At 51.8% G+C, this 15834-nt stretch overlaps 3 long non-coding RNA genes across 3 annotated transcripts; all 3 read left to right on the forward strand.

Annotated features, from left to right (window-relative positions):
* Positions 1-3265: 3265 nt before the first annotated feature.
* LOC117868649 lies at positions 3266-5655 on the forward strand. The gene is made up of 3 exons (XR_004643685.1): positions 3266-3783; positions 4146-4283; positions 4588-5655. It is a non-coding gene; the product is annotated as an uncharacterized LOC117868649 (long non-coding RNA).
* Positions 5656-9635: 3980 nt separating this feature from the next.
* On the forward strand, positions 9636-11981 carry LOC117868647. Its single transcript, XR_004643683.1, has 3 exons — positions 9636-10074; positions 10361-11211; positions 11508-11981. It is a non-coding gene; the product is annotated as an uncharacterized LOC117868647 (long non-coding RNA).
* Positions 11982-13717: 1736 nt separating this feature from the next.
* Positions 13718-15828, forward strand: LOC117868648. The gene is made up of 3 exons (XR_004643684.1): positions 13718-14197; positions 14509-15366; positions 15641-15828. It is a non-coding gene; the product is annotated as an uncharacterized LOC117868648 (long non-coding RNA).
* Positions 15829-15834: the final 6 nt, after the last annotated feature.

Raw genomic sequence — 15834 nt, forward strand, 5'->3', positions numbered from 1 at the left:
CGGCCCCCCCGCACCCCCAGTCTGCCGTGACTTTCCTTGTCCCCCCCACGCCCCCAGCCTGCCACAACTTTCCTCGTCCCCCTCCGCACCTCCAGCCCATCACAACTTTTCTCCACCCTCTCCCCCCGTCAGGGTTCCTTCCCCACTCTGAACTTTAGGGTACAGATGTGGGGACCCATATGAAAGACCCCCTAAGCTTATTTCTACCAGCTTAGGTTAAAAACTCCCCAAATTCTTCCTTGTACTTTGGATTAGGTAATGCTGTCACCACCAAGTGATTTAAACAAACATTTAGGGAGAGCTACTTGGAGCCCTACCTTCCCCAAATATCCCCCTAAGCCCCTGCACTCCCTTTTCTGGGGAGGCTTGAGAATAATATCCTCACCATTGGTACAGGTGAACACAAACACAAACCCTTGGACCTTAAAACAATGCAAAATTAATCAGGTTCTTAGAAGAAGAATTTTAATTAAAGAAAAAAGGTGAATGTAGATTAGAATGGAAGATAATATCACAGGCAATCAGATTCAAAACACAGAGGGGTTCCCTCTAGGCAAAATTTTAAAGTTACAAAAAGAAAACCAGGAATACCCTCTCTCTCTCACAAGGAAAAAACAAGCCAAAATAAAAGTAAATCAATGCATTTCCTTGCTAAATACTCACTAACTCTATAGGAGCTTGATTGCTTGCTCCCTTGATCTGTGTCCGGCAAAACACACACAACAGACAGACAAGGACTTTCCTCCCTCCCAGATTTGAAAGTATCTTGTCCCCTTACTGGTCCTTTTGGTCAGATGTCAGCTAGGTTATGTGAGCTTCTTAACCCTTCACAGGTAAAAGAGGAATTAACCATTAACTGTATGTTTGACACCCCCGCACGCCCACCCTGCCACAACTTTCTCCAACCCGCACCCCTCCCCACCACGCACCCTCTGCCCACCGCAACCTTCTGTAACCCGCACCCCCAGCCCGCCACAAGTTTCTTTGTCCCCCCTGCACCCCCAGCCCGCCACAACTTTCCCCAACAGGCCCACCACAGCCCCAGCCCGCCACGATTTTCCTCATCCCCCTCCCCCCCCCAGCCTGCCGCAACCTTCCCCAATCCACTTCCCCGGTCCCCAAGCCCCCCCCCCCCCACGCCTGCAAACTTCTCCAACCCGAACCCCCATTCCTCTAGCCCAAACCAACCTGCCCCCGTCTATCCCCTCATCCGTTGGGCTCCTCAGTCCTCCTTTCTTCTCCCTCCAACATCTAGGCCACCCCAACCTGGACCCCATCCCTACCTTTCCCCCATCCATGCCTCCTCCCATACCACCCCTCAGCCCCCCTCCCTCCCCAACACCCTCCAGTCTGCAACAACCTTCCCCAACCCACACACCTGTATCCCTTAGTTTATTCCTCCACTCATGGGACTCCTCAGCCCCCATCTCTCTCCAACATCCTCCCAGCTCACCACAGCCTGCACCTCCATCCATGCCTCCATCTGTAGGGACTGCTCAGCCCCCCTTCCTCCCCAACAGCCCCCCCCCACTTCTTCTCCCCATCTGTTGGGCCCCTCAGCCCCCTTTTTTCCTCCCTCCCAACACTCTCAGCCCAACGCAACCTGCACCCCACTCTGTCCCTAGATCTGTGGGCCCTCCAGTGCCCTTTTCTCCTTTCTCCAACATTCCCCAACCTGCACCCATTCCTACCCTTTCCCCCAGTCCCTCCTTCCACCCATGGGGCCCCTCAGCCCTTCTCTCTCCTTCCTCCCCAACACGCACCCTTCGTAGGACGTAGTCAGGGGTACTAGGTGTGCATCCCCACAGGCCAGGTCTCAGGAGCCACGGAGAAGTAGGAGCGGACGAAAACCATGTGGATTAGTGGATAATAGAGTGGAACGGTGACTGACAGTGTGGGCTCAGTCTCTGTTCCTCGACTGCGGTTGATGTAGATGGAATGGGAGACAGAGGCAGGGCTGAGGGCAAGATTTCCAGCACCAATAGAGCTCTGTGTAGTGATAGTTCTTGCTTGGCTTTATTAGTTTGCAGAGGAATCGTCCAGGAGCCCTAGCCGGACAAGAAATGGCAGAAGTGGATCTAAGCATCCTGGACATCCTTCTAAGGAAACATGAATAGTCGACGTTTCTGCCTTCTGCATCACTGGCTGTGAGTAAGAAGTCAGTGCTTTCAGTTCCTCATCTGTGGGACATTGCAGACGGGGATGTTAATTTTTTTTGTTTTTTCCCCCCTCTGCTGGATTTAGTTGCAAGGAAAACAAAGTCACACATCAGTGTCTCCTGCCCTCATGCGATGGAAAGCGAGCGAGAGCGTTGAGACTCTGAGCATTGTTGATGCCACGCAAAAGCCATCCTTACCTGTACTCTGTGTAGTATTCTTCACAAGCCGTGTGCTTTCTGGTTGGCTATGAGGCTGTGTGAGATTACGGCTGGGGAGAGGCCAGAGTCTGCTATGCAGAGTGATAATATCGGGTGCTGTTGCAAGGGGTGCTTTTTGGTTGTAGTGCTGAAGGCTTAATGTGGGGGACGGTTGGGGGAGGAGTGCTGTCCTGTGGCAGAAGAAACTGGTTCCTGACCAGCTGTGCTTACTAGACAGACAAGGTCCCCATTTTCGGGTGCTGCTCATTTCTCTAGCCAGGAGCGGTGTGTCCTCCGCAGCAGAAGGTTGCGTCTAGGAGGATGATTCCAGATGGTGAGTTGCTTGCCTTCCTTCCATCTTTCTCTTTCTTTCTCTCTCTCTTCACTTGGCCAACACACAGCCTCTATCTCTCTCTCTCTGTCTGTCCTTGCCTTTCCTTGTGCTGTCTCCCTTCGTAAGACAGTGGTAGGCATGCTAGATGTGTATCCCCACAAGCCAGGTCTCGGGCACCATGGAGAAGTAGGAGTGGACGGAAAGCATGCGGGGCAGTGGGCGATAAAGTGGAGCTGTGACTGTCGGCATTTATTTGGTGGGGGCCGATGTAGATGGGACTGGAGAGAGAGGCCAGGATGAGGGCAAGATTTGAAACACCAATAGAGCTTTAAGTAGTGATGGCTCATGCTTGGCTTTTGCAGCTGCGCTTCCAGAGGAATTTTCCAGGAGCCCTATCTCGAGTTGAAAGTGGCAGAAGTGGACATCCTTGTAAGCAGACATGAACAGTCCTCACCTTTCTCACTCCCGCATAACTGGCTGTGAGTAAGCGGTCAATGGTCTGAATTCCTGTGTTCGGTGTAATATTCTTCACAGGCCATGTGTTTCCTCGTTGGGTACGGGACTCCGTGAGATTACGGCTGGGGAGGGGCTTTTTGGTTTTAATGCTAAAGGTGTAATGGGGAGGGTTGAGGGCATAGCCTCATCATATGGGAAAGACGAAAAGAAGAGCCTATGAGACGTTGCCTACTGAGATGGTAACTTGCTTGCTTTTTCCCCCCTTGTGCTGGGTTTAGTACCAATGAAAAAGAAGTTGTGCGTCATAGTCTACTGCCCTCATGCAATGTAAAGTGAGGGACAGCAGCGAGCCTGTGACCCCTGTTGATGCCAGGGAAGAGCCGTCTATCTGGGATCCGAGCAGACGCCACTCTCCGTGAGATAAGTGTCTGGTTTGGTGATTGCTGTGCTCGTGGTCCACCTTGGTCCTGCTACAGACGCCCTGTTAGCTGGGGCTGGGTTTGTAAGAAATGGTTCTTGACCAGCTGCGCTTACGAGAGAGACAAGGTCCCCATTTTCAGGGGCTGCTCATTTCTCTGGCCAGGAGCGGTGTGTCCTCCGCAGCAGAAAGTTGCATCTAGGAGGATGACTCCAGGTGGTGAGTTCCTTGCCTTCCTCCCATCTTTCTCTTCTCTTTCTCTTTTCTAGTGTGTTGGCCAACTTTCTCACTCTACTTTCCTCTCCTCTCCTAGTGCCGTCTGCCTTAGTGGGACACAGGCAGGCATGCTAGGTGTACATCCCCACAGGCCAGGTCTTGGGCGCCATGGAGAAGTAGGAGCGGACATAAGCATGCGGGGCTGTGGGCGCTAAAGTGGAGCTGTCACTATCTGTCTGTGTTTACTCGGATTCTGTTCATCGAGTGAGGCTAATGTAGATGGGAGTAGAGAGGGAGGCAGGGCTGAGGGCAAGATTTCCAGCACCAATAGAGCTCTGTGTAGTGATCTTGCTTGGTTTTATTAGTTTGCAGAGGAATCGTCCAGGAGCCGTAGCCGGACAAGAATATGGCAGAAGTGGACCTGAGCAGTCTGGACATGCTGCTAAGGAGACGTGAATAGTCCTCATGTTTCTGCCTTCTGTATCACTGGCTGTGAGTAAGAGGTCAGTGCTTTCAATTCCTCATCTGTAGTCGCTGTAGTTTTCTTCCCAGGCCATATGCTTCCTCGTTGGGTCCGAGGCTCTGAGATTAAGGCTCAGGAAGGGACAAGAGTCTCCTGAGCAAAGTGAGTATTTTGGGTGCCGTTACAATGGGTGCCTTCTAGTTGCAGTTGTAACGTAGTAATGGGAGATGGGTTGAGGGTGGAGCCGTGGGATGTGGGAAATGTGAAATGAAGAGACGATGCGACATAGCAGACGGAGATGCTAATTTATTTTTTGTTTTTTCCCCCCTCTCTGCTGGGTTTAGTACCAAGGAAAAAGTAGTCACACATCAGAGTCTACTGCCCTCATGCGATGGAAAGCGAGCGAGAGCATCGAGACTCTGAGCATTGTTGATGCCACGCAAAAGCCGTCCATCTCAGAGCTGAGGAGACGCCGCTGTCAGTGAGATAAGTGTCTGGTTTGGTGAGGGCTCTGCTCACGCCTCACCTGAGTTCAGGTAGGGAAGACCAGTACAGCTGGGCTGGGTTTGTTTGACAAGGTTTCTGATTAGCTGTGGTTACGGGAGAGAAAAGGTCCCTATTTTCAGAGGTTGCTCATTTCTCTGGTCAGGAACAGTGTCTCTTCCGCAGCAGAAGGTTGCCTCCGGGAGGATGACTCCAGGTAGTGAGTTGATTGCCTTCCTCCCATGTTTTTTCTCTCTCTCTCTCTCTTTTCTAGTATGTTGGCCAACACACACCCTCTATCTCTCTCTGTCTATCCTTGCCTTTCCTCATGCTGTCTCCCTTCATAAGACACGGTCAGGCGTGATACGTGTGCATCGCCACAGGCTATGGCTCGGGAGCCATGGAGAAGTAGGAGAGGGCGAAAATCATGCAGGGCTGTGACTGTCGGTGTTAACTCGGTCTCTGTTCATCAAGTGGGGCTGATGTAGATGGGACTGGAGAGAGGTGTCATGATGAGGGCAAGATTTGAAGCAGCAATAGAGCTTTGTGTAGTGATGGTTCATGCTTGGCTTTTGCAGCTGCGCTTCCAGAGGAATTTTCCAAGAGCCCTATCCTGAGAAGAAAGTGGCAGAAGTGGACATGAGCAGACTGGACATCCATGTAAGCAGACATGAACAGTCCTCAGCTTTCTGCCTCCTGTTTAACTAGCTGTGAGTAAGTGGTCAGTGCTTTGAATTCCTCATCTTTGCTCGCTGTAGTATTCTTCACAGGCCGTGTGCTTCCTCGTTGGGTTCGGGACTCTGTGAGATTACGGCTGGGGAGTGGCCTGAGTCTGCTGTGCAGAGTGACTATGTCGGGTGCCGTTGCAAAGGGGTGCTTTTTGGTTGTAATGCTAAAGGTATTATGGGGAGGGTTGAGGGCGGAGCCCCGTCTTGTGGGAGAGACGAAAAGAAGAGCCTATGAGACGTTGCCCATTGAGATGGTAACTTGCTTGTTTTTTTTTCCCCCCTTGTGCCGGGTTTAGTACCAAGGAAAAAGAAGTCACGCATCAGAGTCTACTGCCCTCATGCGATGTAAAGTGAGGGACAGCAGCGAGCCTGTGACCCCTGTTGATGCCAGGGAAGAGCCGTCTATCTGGGATCCGAGCAGACGCCACTCTCCATGAGATAAGTGTCTGGTTTGGTGATTGCTGTGCTCGCGGTCCACCTTACTCCTGCTAGGGACGCCCTGTTAGCTGGGGCTGGGTTTGTAAGAAATGGTTCCTGACCAGCTGTGCTTACTAGACAGACAAGGTCCCCATTTTCAGGGGCTGCTTATTTCTCTGGTCAGGAGCGGTGTGTCCTCCGCTGCAGAAGGTTGCATCTAGGAGTATGACTCCAGGTGGTGAGTTGCTTGCCTTCATCCTATCTTTCTCTTTCTCTCTCTCTCTCTTCTCTTGGCCAACACACAGCCCCTCTCTCTCTCTCTCTCTCTCCTTGTCTTTCCTTCTGCTATCTCCCTTTGTAAGACAGTGGCAGGCTTGCTAGGTGTGCATCCCCAGAAGCCAGGTCTTGGGAGTCACGGACGAAAAGCATGCGGGGCAGTGGGTGCGAGAGTGGAGCGGTGACGGTCGGTGTTATCTCAGTCTCTGTTCATTGAGCGGGGCCGAGGCAGATGGGACTGGAGAGGGAGGCAGGGCTGAGGGCAAGATTTCCAGCACCAATAGAGCTCTGTGTAGTGATAGTTCTTGCTTGGCTTTATTAGTTCGCTGAGGAATTGTCCCGGAGCCCTAGCCGGACAAGAATATGGCAGAAGTGGACCTGAGCAGCCTGGACATCCTTCTACGGAGACGTGAATAGTCCTCATGTTTCTGCCTTCTGCATCGCTGGCTGTGAGTAAGAGGTCAGTGCTTTGAATTCTTCATCTGTAGTCGCTGTCGTGTTCTTCCCAGGCCGGATGCTCCCTTTTTGGATACGAGGCTCTGTGATTAGGGCAGAGGAAGGGACGAGAGTCTCCTGAGGAAACTGAGTATTTTGGGTGACGTTACAATGGGTGCCTTCTAGTTGCAGTTGTAACATAGTAATGGGAGATGGGTTGAGGGCGGAGCCGTGGGATATGGGAAATGTGAAATGAAGAGACGATGTGACATTGCAGACGGAGAAGCTAATTTTTTTTTGTATTTCCCCTCCTCTGCTGGGTTTAGTACCAAGGAAAACAAAGTCACGCGTCAGAGTCTACTGCCCTCATGCAATGGAAAGCGAGCCAGAGCGTCGAGACTCTGAGCATTGTTGATGCCACGCAAAAGCCGTCCATCTGGGAGCTGAGGAGACGCTGCTGTCAGTGAGATAAGTGTCTGGTTTGGTGAGCGCTCTGCTCACGCCCAACCTGAGTCGAGGTAGGGAAGTGCAGTACGGTAGGGCTGGGTTTGTATGAAAAGGTTTCTGACTAGCTGTGGTCACGAGGGAGAAAAGGTCCCTATTTTCAGAGCTTGCTCATTTCTCTGGTCAGGAACAATGTCTCCTCCGCAGCGGAAGGTTGGATCCAGGAGGATGACTCAGGTGGTGAGTTGCTTGTTTTCCTCCCATATTTTTTTTCATCTTTCTCTCTCTCCCTCTCTTCTCTAGTGTGTTGGCCAACTTTCTCACTCTCTTTCCTCTCCTCTCCTCGTGCCGTCTCCCTTCGTAAGACACGCGCAGGTGTGCTAAGTGTGCATCCCTACAGGCTAGGTCTCAGGATCCACGGAGAAATAAGAGCTAACGAAAATCATGCGTAGCAGTGGCTGTCGGTGTTAACTCGGTCTCTGTTGGTCGAGTGGGGCCGAGGTAGATGGGATTGGACAGGGAGGCCAGGATGAGGGCAAAATTTGAAGCACCAATAGAGCTTTGTGTAGTGATGGCTCATGCTTGGCATTTGCAGCTACGCTTCCAGAGGAATTTTCCGGGAGCCCTAGACCGAGGAGAAAATGGCAGAAGCGGACATGAGCAGACTGGACATCCTTGTAAGCAGACATGAACAGTCGTCAGCTTTCTGACTCCCGCATAACTGACTGTGAGTAAGCGGTCAATGGTCTGAATTCTTCATCTGTGCTCGCTGTAGTATTCTTCACAGGCCGTGTGCTTCCTCGTTGGGTATGGGGCTCTGAGAGATTACGGCTGGGGAGGGGCCGGAGTCTGCTGGGCAGAGTGATTATTTTGGGTGCTGTGGCAAGGGATGCTTTTTGGTTGTAATGCTAAAAGTGTTAGGGGGAGGGTTGAGGGCGGAGCCCCGTCATGTAGGAGAGACGAAAAGAAGAGCCTATGAGACGTTGCCCACTGAGATGGTAACTTGCTTGTTTTTTTCCTCCTTGTGCTGGGTTTAGTACGGAGGGAAAAGAAATCAAACATCAGAGATTACTCCCCACGTCGGATGGAAAGCGAGTGAGAGCAGCAAGCCCGCAAGCATTGTTGATGCAAGTTAGGAGCTATCCAGTTGGCAGTGGAGCAGTCGCTACTGTCAGCGAGATAAGTGTCTGGTTTGGTGAGGGCTCTGCGTAGGGCCCCACTGGCTCCAAGTAGGGATGCCCCGTTAGCTGGGGCTGGGTTTGTAAGAAATGGTTCCTAACCAGCTGTGGTTACGAGAGAGACAAGGTCCCCATTTTCAGGGGCTGCTCATTTCTCTGGTCAGGAAAGGTGTCTCCTCTGCAGCAGAAGGTTGGAACCGGGAGGATGACTCCAGGTGGTCAGTTATTTGCTTTCCTCCATTTTTTTCTCTCTCTCTTTCTCGCTCCTGTAGTGTGTTGGCCAACTTTCTCATTCTCTTTCGTCTCCTGTCCTCGTGCCGTCTCCCTTCGTAGGACATGGGCAGGCCTGCTAGGTGTGCATCCCCAAGGGCCATGTCTCAGGAGCCATGGAGAAGTTGGAGGGGACGAAAATCATGCAGGGCTGTGACTGTCGGTGTTAACTCAGTCTCTGTTCATCAAGTGGGGCTGATGTGGATGGGATTGGAGAGGGAGGCCAGGATGAGGGCAAGATTTGAAGCAACAAATAGAGCTTTAAGTAGTGATGGCTCATGCTTGGCTTTTGCAACTGTGCTTCCAGAGGAATTTTCCAAGAGCCCTATCCTGAGGAGAAAGTGGCAGAAGTGGACATGAGCAGACTGGACATCCTTGTCAGCCGACATGAACTGTCCTCAGCTTTCTGACTCCCGCATAACTGGCTGTGAGTAAGCAGTCAATGGTCTGAATTCCTCATCTGTCTTCGCTGTAGTATTCTTCAGAGGCCGTGTGCTTCCTCATTGGGCACGGAGTCTGTGAGATTACGGCTGGGGAGGAGTCAGTCCGCTGTGCAGAGTGACTGTCGGGTGCCGTTGCAAGGGGTGCTTTTTGGTTGTAATGCTAAAAGTGTAATGGGAAGATGTTTGAGGGAGGAGCCCCGCCGTGCGGGAGAGGCGAAAGAAAGAGCCTATGAGACGTTGCCAAGTGAGATGGTAATGGATTTGTTTTTCACCTTGTGCTGGGTTTAGGACCGAGGAAAAAGAAGTCATGCGTCAGAGTCTCAAGCCCTCATGCAATGGAAAGCGAGACAGAGCGATGAGACAGCGAACATTGTTGATGCCACGCAAAGGCCATCGAAGTGGGAGGGAAACGGCCGCCACTCTCAGTTAGATAAGTATCTGTTTTGGTGATTGTTCTGCTCACGGCCCACCTTCCTCCTGGTAGGGATGCCCCGTTCTCTGGGGCTAGCTTTGTAAGAAAATGTTCCTGTCTAGCTGTGGTTATGAGGGGGACGAGGTCCCCATTTTCAGGGGCTGCTCATTTCTCTGGCCGGGACCGGTGTGTCCTCCACAGCAGAAGTTTGCATCTAGGAGGATGACTCCTGGTGGTGAGTTCCTTGCCTTCCTCCCGTGTCTGTCTCTCTCTCTCTCTCTCTCTCTCTCTCTCTCTTCTCTAGTGTGTTGGCCAACTTTCTCACTGTCTCTCCTCTCCTTTACTCTCCTTGTGCCGTCTTCCTTCGTAGGACATGGGCAGGCGTGCTAGGTGTGCATCCCTACATGCCAGGTTTTGGGAGTCGCGGACAAAAATCATGCTGGGCAGTGGGTGCGAGAGTGGAGTGGTGACTGTGGGTGTTAACTCGGTCTCTGTTCATTGAATGGGGTCGATGTAGATGGGACTAGAGAGGGAGGCAGGGATGAGGGCAAGATTTCCAGCACCAATAGAGCTCTGTGTAGTGATAGTTCTTGTTTGGCTTTATTAGTTTGCAGAGGAATCGTCCAGGAACCCTAGCCGGACAAGAATATGGCAGAAGTGGACCTGAGCAGCCTGGACATCCTTCTAAGGAGACATGAATAGTCCTCATGTTTCTGCCTTCTGCATCGCTGGCTGTGAGTAAGTGGTCAATGGTCTAAATTTCTCATCTGTGCTCGCTGTAATATTCTTCACAGGCCGTGTGCTTCCTCGTTAGGTACGGGGCTCTGAGAGATTACGGAGTCTGCTGGGCAGAGTGTTTATTTTGGGTGCTGTTGCAAGGGGTGCTTTTTGGTTGTAATGCTAAAGGTGTAATGGTAAGACGGTTGAGGCCGGAGGCCAGTCGTGTGGGAGAGACGAAAAGACGGGCCTACGAGGCCTTGCCTACTGAGATGGTAACTTGCTTGTTTTTTTCCCCCTTGTGTTGGGTTTAGTACCAAGGAAAAAGAAGTCACGCGTCAGAGTCTACTGCCCTCATGCGATGTAAAGTGAGGGAGAGCAGCAAGCCTGTAACTACTGTTGATGCCAGGCAAGGGCCATCTATCTGGGATCCGAGCAGACTCCTCTCTCCATGTGATAAGTGTCTGGTTTGGTGATTGCTGTGCTCACGGTCCACCTTGGTCCTGCTAGGGATGCCCTGTTAGCTGGGGCTGGGCTTGTAAGAAATGGTTACTGACCAGCTGCGCTTATGAGAGAGACAAGATCCCCATTTCTGGGGGCTGCTCATTTCTCTGGCCAGGAGCGGTGTGTCCTCCGCCGCAGAAGGTTGCATCTAGGAGAATGACTCCAGGTGGTGAGTTGCTTGCCTTCCTCCCATCTTTCTCTTCTCTTGGCCCACACACAGCCTCTGTCTGTCTGTCTGTCCTTCCCTTTCCTTCTGCTGTCTCCCTTCGTAAGACAGTGGTAGACGTGCTAGGTATGTATCCCTACAAGCCAGGTCTCGGGCGCCATGGAGAAGTAAGAGTGGACGAAAAGCATGTGGGGCAGTGGGCACTAAAGTGGAGCTGTGACTGTCTGTGTTTACTCAGTCTCTGTTCATCGAATGGGGCTGATGTAGATGGGACTGGAGAGGGAGGCAGGGCTGAGGGAAAGATTTTCAGCACCAATAGAGCTCTGTGTAGTGATAGTTCTTGCTTGGCTTTATTAGTTTGCAGAGGAATCGTCCCGGAGCCCTAGCTGGACAAGAATATGGCAGAAGTGGACCTGAGCAGCCTGGACATGCTTCTAAGGAGACGTGAATAGTTGTCATGTTTCTGCCTTCTGTATCACTGGCTGTGAGTAAGAGGTCAGTGCTTTCAATTCCTCATCTGTAGTCGTTGTCATTTTCTTCCGAGACCGTGTGCTCTCTCGTTGGCTCTGAGGCTCTGGGATTAAGGCAGAGGAAGGGACGAGAGTCTCCTGAGCAAAGTGAGTATTTTGGATGCCGTTACAATGGGTGCCTTCTAGTTGCAGTTGTAACATAGTAATGGGAGATGGGTTGAGGGCGGAGCCGTGGGATATGGGAAATGTGAAATGAAGAGTCGACGCGACATTGCAGATGCTAATTTTTTTTTGTTTTTTTCCCCTCTCTGCTGGGTTTAGTATCAAGGAAAACGAAGTCACGCGTCAGAGTCTACTGCCCTCATGCGATGGAAAGCGAGCCAGAGCGTCGAGACTCTGAGCATTGCTGATGCCATGCAAAAGCCGTCCATCTGGAAGCTGAGGAGACGCCGCTGTGAGTGAGATAAGTGTCTGGTTTGGTGAGGGCTCTGCTCACGCTCAACCTGAGTCCAGGTAGGGAAGCCCAGTACGGTAGGGCTGGGTTTGTATGAAAAGGTTTCTGATTAGCTGTGGTCGCGAGGGAGAAAAGGTCCCTATTTTCAAAGGTTGCTCATTTCTCTGGTCAGGAACAGTGTCTCCTCCGCAGCAGAAGGTTGGATCCAGGAGGATGACTCAGGTGGTGAGTTGCTTGCTTTCCTCCCATATTTTTTTTCCTCTCTCTCTCTTCTCTAGTGTGTTGGCCAACTTTCTCACTGTGCCCCGCTCAATGAACATAGACTGAGATAACACCGACCGTCACCGTTCCTCTCTCGCACCCACTGCCCAGCATGCTTTTCGTCTGCGACTCCCAAGACCTGGCTTGTGGGGATGCACACCTAGCATGCCTACCACTGTCTTAAGAAGTGAGATAGCAGAAGGAAAGGCAAGGACAGAGAGAGAGAGGGAGAGGCTGTGTGTTGGCCGAGAGAGAAAGAGAAAGATGGGAGGAAGGCAAGCAACTCACCACCTGGAGTCATCCTCCTAGATGCAAGCTTCTGTGGCGGAGGACACACCACTCCTGGCCAGAGAAATGAGCAGCCCCTGAAAATGGGGACCTTGTCTCTCTAGTAAGCAGAGCTTGTCAGGAACCATTTCTTACAAACCCAGCCCCAGCTAACAGGGCGTCCCTAGCACAAGCAAGGTGGACCGCGAGCACAGCAATCACCAAACCAGACACTTATCTCACGGAGAGTGGCGTCTGCTCGGATCCCAGATAGACGGCTCTTTCCTGGCATCCACAGGGGTTACAGGCTCGCTGCTGTCCCTCACTTTACATCACGTGAGGGCAGTAGACTCTGACGCGCGACTTCTTTTTCCTTGGTACTAAACCAAGTGCAAGGGGAAAAAAACCCAAGCAAGTTACCATCTCAGTAGGCAACGCCTCGTAGGCCCTTCTTTTTGTCTCTCCCCCACGACGGGGCTCCGCCCTCAACCCTCTTCCCTTTACACCTTTAGCATTGCAACCAAAAAGCACCCTTTGCAATGGCACCCGACATAGTCACTCTGCACAGCAGACTCTGGCCACTCCCCATCCGTAATCTCGCAGAGTCCCGTACTCAACGAGGAAGCACACGGCCCGTGAAGAATAATACAGCGAGCACAGCTGAGGAATTCAGACTATTGACCGCCTACTCACAGCCAGTTATGTGGGAGTCAGAAAGCTGAGGACTGTTCATGTCTGCTTACAAGGATGTCCAGTGTGCTCATGTTCACTTCTGCCACTTGCTCCTCGGTCTAGGGCTCCTGGAAAATTCCTCTGGAAGTGCAGCTGCAAAAGCCAAGCATGAGCCATCGCTACACAAAGCTGTATTGGTGCTTCAAATCTTTCCCCCATCCTGGCCTCCTTCCCCAATCTGTGCTCGCTGTAGTATTCTTCATAGGCCGTGTGCTTCCTCGTTGGGTACGAGGCTCTGCGATTAAAGCTGGGAAAGGGACGAGTCTCCTGAGGAAAGTGAGTATTTTGGGTGCCGTTACAATGGGTGCCTTCTAGATGCAGTTGTAACTTAGTAATGGGAGATGGGTTGAGGGTGGAGCCGTGGGATATGGGAGATGTGAAATGAAGAGAGTACGCGACATTGCAGACGGAGGTGCTAATCTCCCCCCTCCTCCCCCCCAACCTGGATTTAGTACCAAGGAAAACAAAGTCACACATCAGTCTACTGCCCTCATGGGATGGAAAGCGAGCCAGAGAGTCAAGACTCTGAGCATTGTTGATGTCACGCAAAAGCCATCTATCTGGGAGCCGAGGAGACGCCGCTGTCAGTGAGATAAGTGTCTGGTTTCATGAGGGCTCTGCTCATGCCCAACCTGAGTCCAGGTAGGGAAGCCCAGTACGGTAGGGCTGGGTTTGTATGAAAAGGTTCCTGACTAGCTGTGGTTACGAGGGAGAAAAGTTCCCTATTTTCAGTGGTTGCTCATTTCTCTGGCCAGGAACGGTGTGTCCTCCCTAGGGGAAGGTTGGATTCAGGAGGATGACTCCAGGTGGTCAGTTGCTTGCTTTCCTCCCATGTTTTTCTCTCTCTGTCTGTCTTCTCTAGTACATTGGCCAACACACACCCTCTATCTCTCTCTCTGTCCTTGCCTTTCCTCGTGTTGTCTCCCTTCGTAAGACACGGGCAGCTGTGTAATGTGTGCATCCCCACAGGCTGTGTCTCGGGAGCCATGGAGAAGTTGGAGGGGACGAAAATCATCCAGGGCTGTGACTGTTGGTGTCATCTCTGTCTCTGTTCGTCGAGTGGGGCTGATGTAGATGGGGTTGGAGAGGGAGGCCAGGATGAGGGCAAGATTTGAAGCAACAAATAGAGCTTTAAGTAGTGATGGCTCATGCTTGGCTTTTGCAGCTGCGCTTCCAGAGGAATTTTCCAAGAGCCCTATCCTGAGGAGAAAGTGGCAGAAGTGGACATGAGCAGACTGGACATCCTTGTTAGCAGACATGAACAGTCCTCAGCTTTCTGACTCCCGCATAATTGGCTGTGAGTAAGCGGTCGGTGCTTTGAATTGCCCATCTGAGCTCGCTGTTGTAGTCTTTGCAGGCCGTGAGCTTTCTTCTTGGGTACGGGGTTCTGTGCATTTACAGCTGGGGAGGGGCCAGAGTCTGCTGTGCAGAGTGATTATTTCGGATGCCGTTGCAAGGGGTGCTTTTCACTTCTAGTGCTAAGGGTATTATGCGGGGGAGGGTTCGGTGCGCAGCGCTGCTGTGGGGGAGAGGCGAAAAGAATAGCCTACGCGACGCTGCCCACTGAGGTGGTAACTTATTTGTTTTTTCTCCTTGTGCCGGGTCTAGTGCCAAGGGAAAAGAAATCAAACGTCAAAGTTTACTCCCCTCGTCGGATGGAAAGCGAGCGAGAGCAGTGAGCCTATGAGCATTGTTGATGCAAGTTTGGAGCCGTCCACTTGGCAGTGGAGCAGTTGCTACTGTCAGTGAGATAAGTGTGTGGTTTGGTGAGGGGTCTGCGTAGGGCCCCACTGGCTCCAAGTAGGGATGCCCCGTTAGCTGGGGCTGGGTTAGTAAGAAATGGTTCCTAACCAGCTGTGGTTACGAGAGAGACAAGGTCCCCATTTTCAGGGGCTGCTCATTTCTCTGCCCAGATGTGGTGCATCCTCGGCAGCGGAAGGTTGCATCCAGGAGGATGACTCAGGTGGTGAGTTGCTTGCGTTCCTCCCATTTTTTTTCTCTGTCTCTCTCTCTCCTCTAGTGTGTTGGACAACTTTCTCAGTCTCTTTCCTCTCCTCTCCTCATGCCGTCTCCCTTCGTAGGACCACGAGCATCCGTCCTAGGTGTGCATCCTAGCCAGGTCTTGGGAGCCACGGAGAAGTAGGAGCAGACGAAAACCATGCGGGGCAGTGGGCGCTAAAGTGGAGCTGTGACTGTTTGTGGTTACTCGGTCTCTGTTCATCGAGTGGGGCTGATGTAGATGGAATGGGAGACAGAGGCAGGGATGAGGGCAAGATTCAACACACCAATAGAGCTCTGTGTAGTGATAGTTATTGCTTGGTTTTATTAGTTTGCAGAGGAATTGTCCAAGACCCTAGCTGGACAGGAATATGGCAGAAGTGGACCTGAGCAGTCTGGACATCCTTCTAAGGAGACGTGAATAGGCCTCATGTTTCTGCCTTCTGCATCGCTGGCTGTGAGTAAGAGGTCAGTGCTGTGAATTCCTCATCTGTACTCACTGTAGTTTTCTTCACAGGCCTTGTGCTTCCTCGTTGGGTATGAGGCTCTGGGATGAAGGGAGAAGGGACAAGAATCTCCTGAGGAAAGTGAGTATTTTGAGTGCCGTTACAATGGGTACCTTCTAGTTGCAGTTGTAACATAGTAATGGGAGATGGGTTGAGGGTGGAGATGTGAAATGAAGAGACTACGCGACATTGCAGACGGAGATGCTAATTTTTTTGGTTTTCCCACCCTCTGTTAGGTTTAGTACCAAGGAAAACGAAGTCACGCTTCAGAGTCTACCGCACTCATGCGATGGAAAGTGAGCAAGAGCATTGAGACTCTGAGCATTGTTGATGCCCACAAAAGCCGTCCATCTGGGAGCTGAGGAGGCGCCGCTATCAGTGAGATAAGTGTCTGGTTTGGTGAGGGCTCTGTTTACGCCCAACCTGAGTC

Source organism: Trachemys scripta, chromosome 21, assembly GCF_013100865.1.
Source record: "Trachemys scripta elegans isolate TJP31775 chromosome 21, CAS_Tse_1.0, whole genome shotgun sequence".
NCBI lineage: Eukaryota > Metazoa > Chordata > Testudines > Emydidae > Trachemys > Trachemys scripta.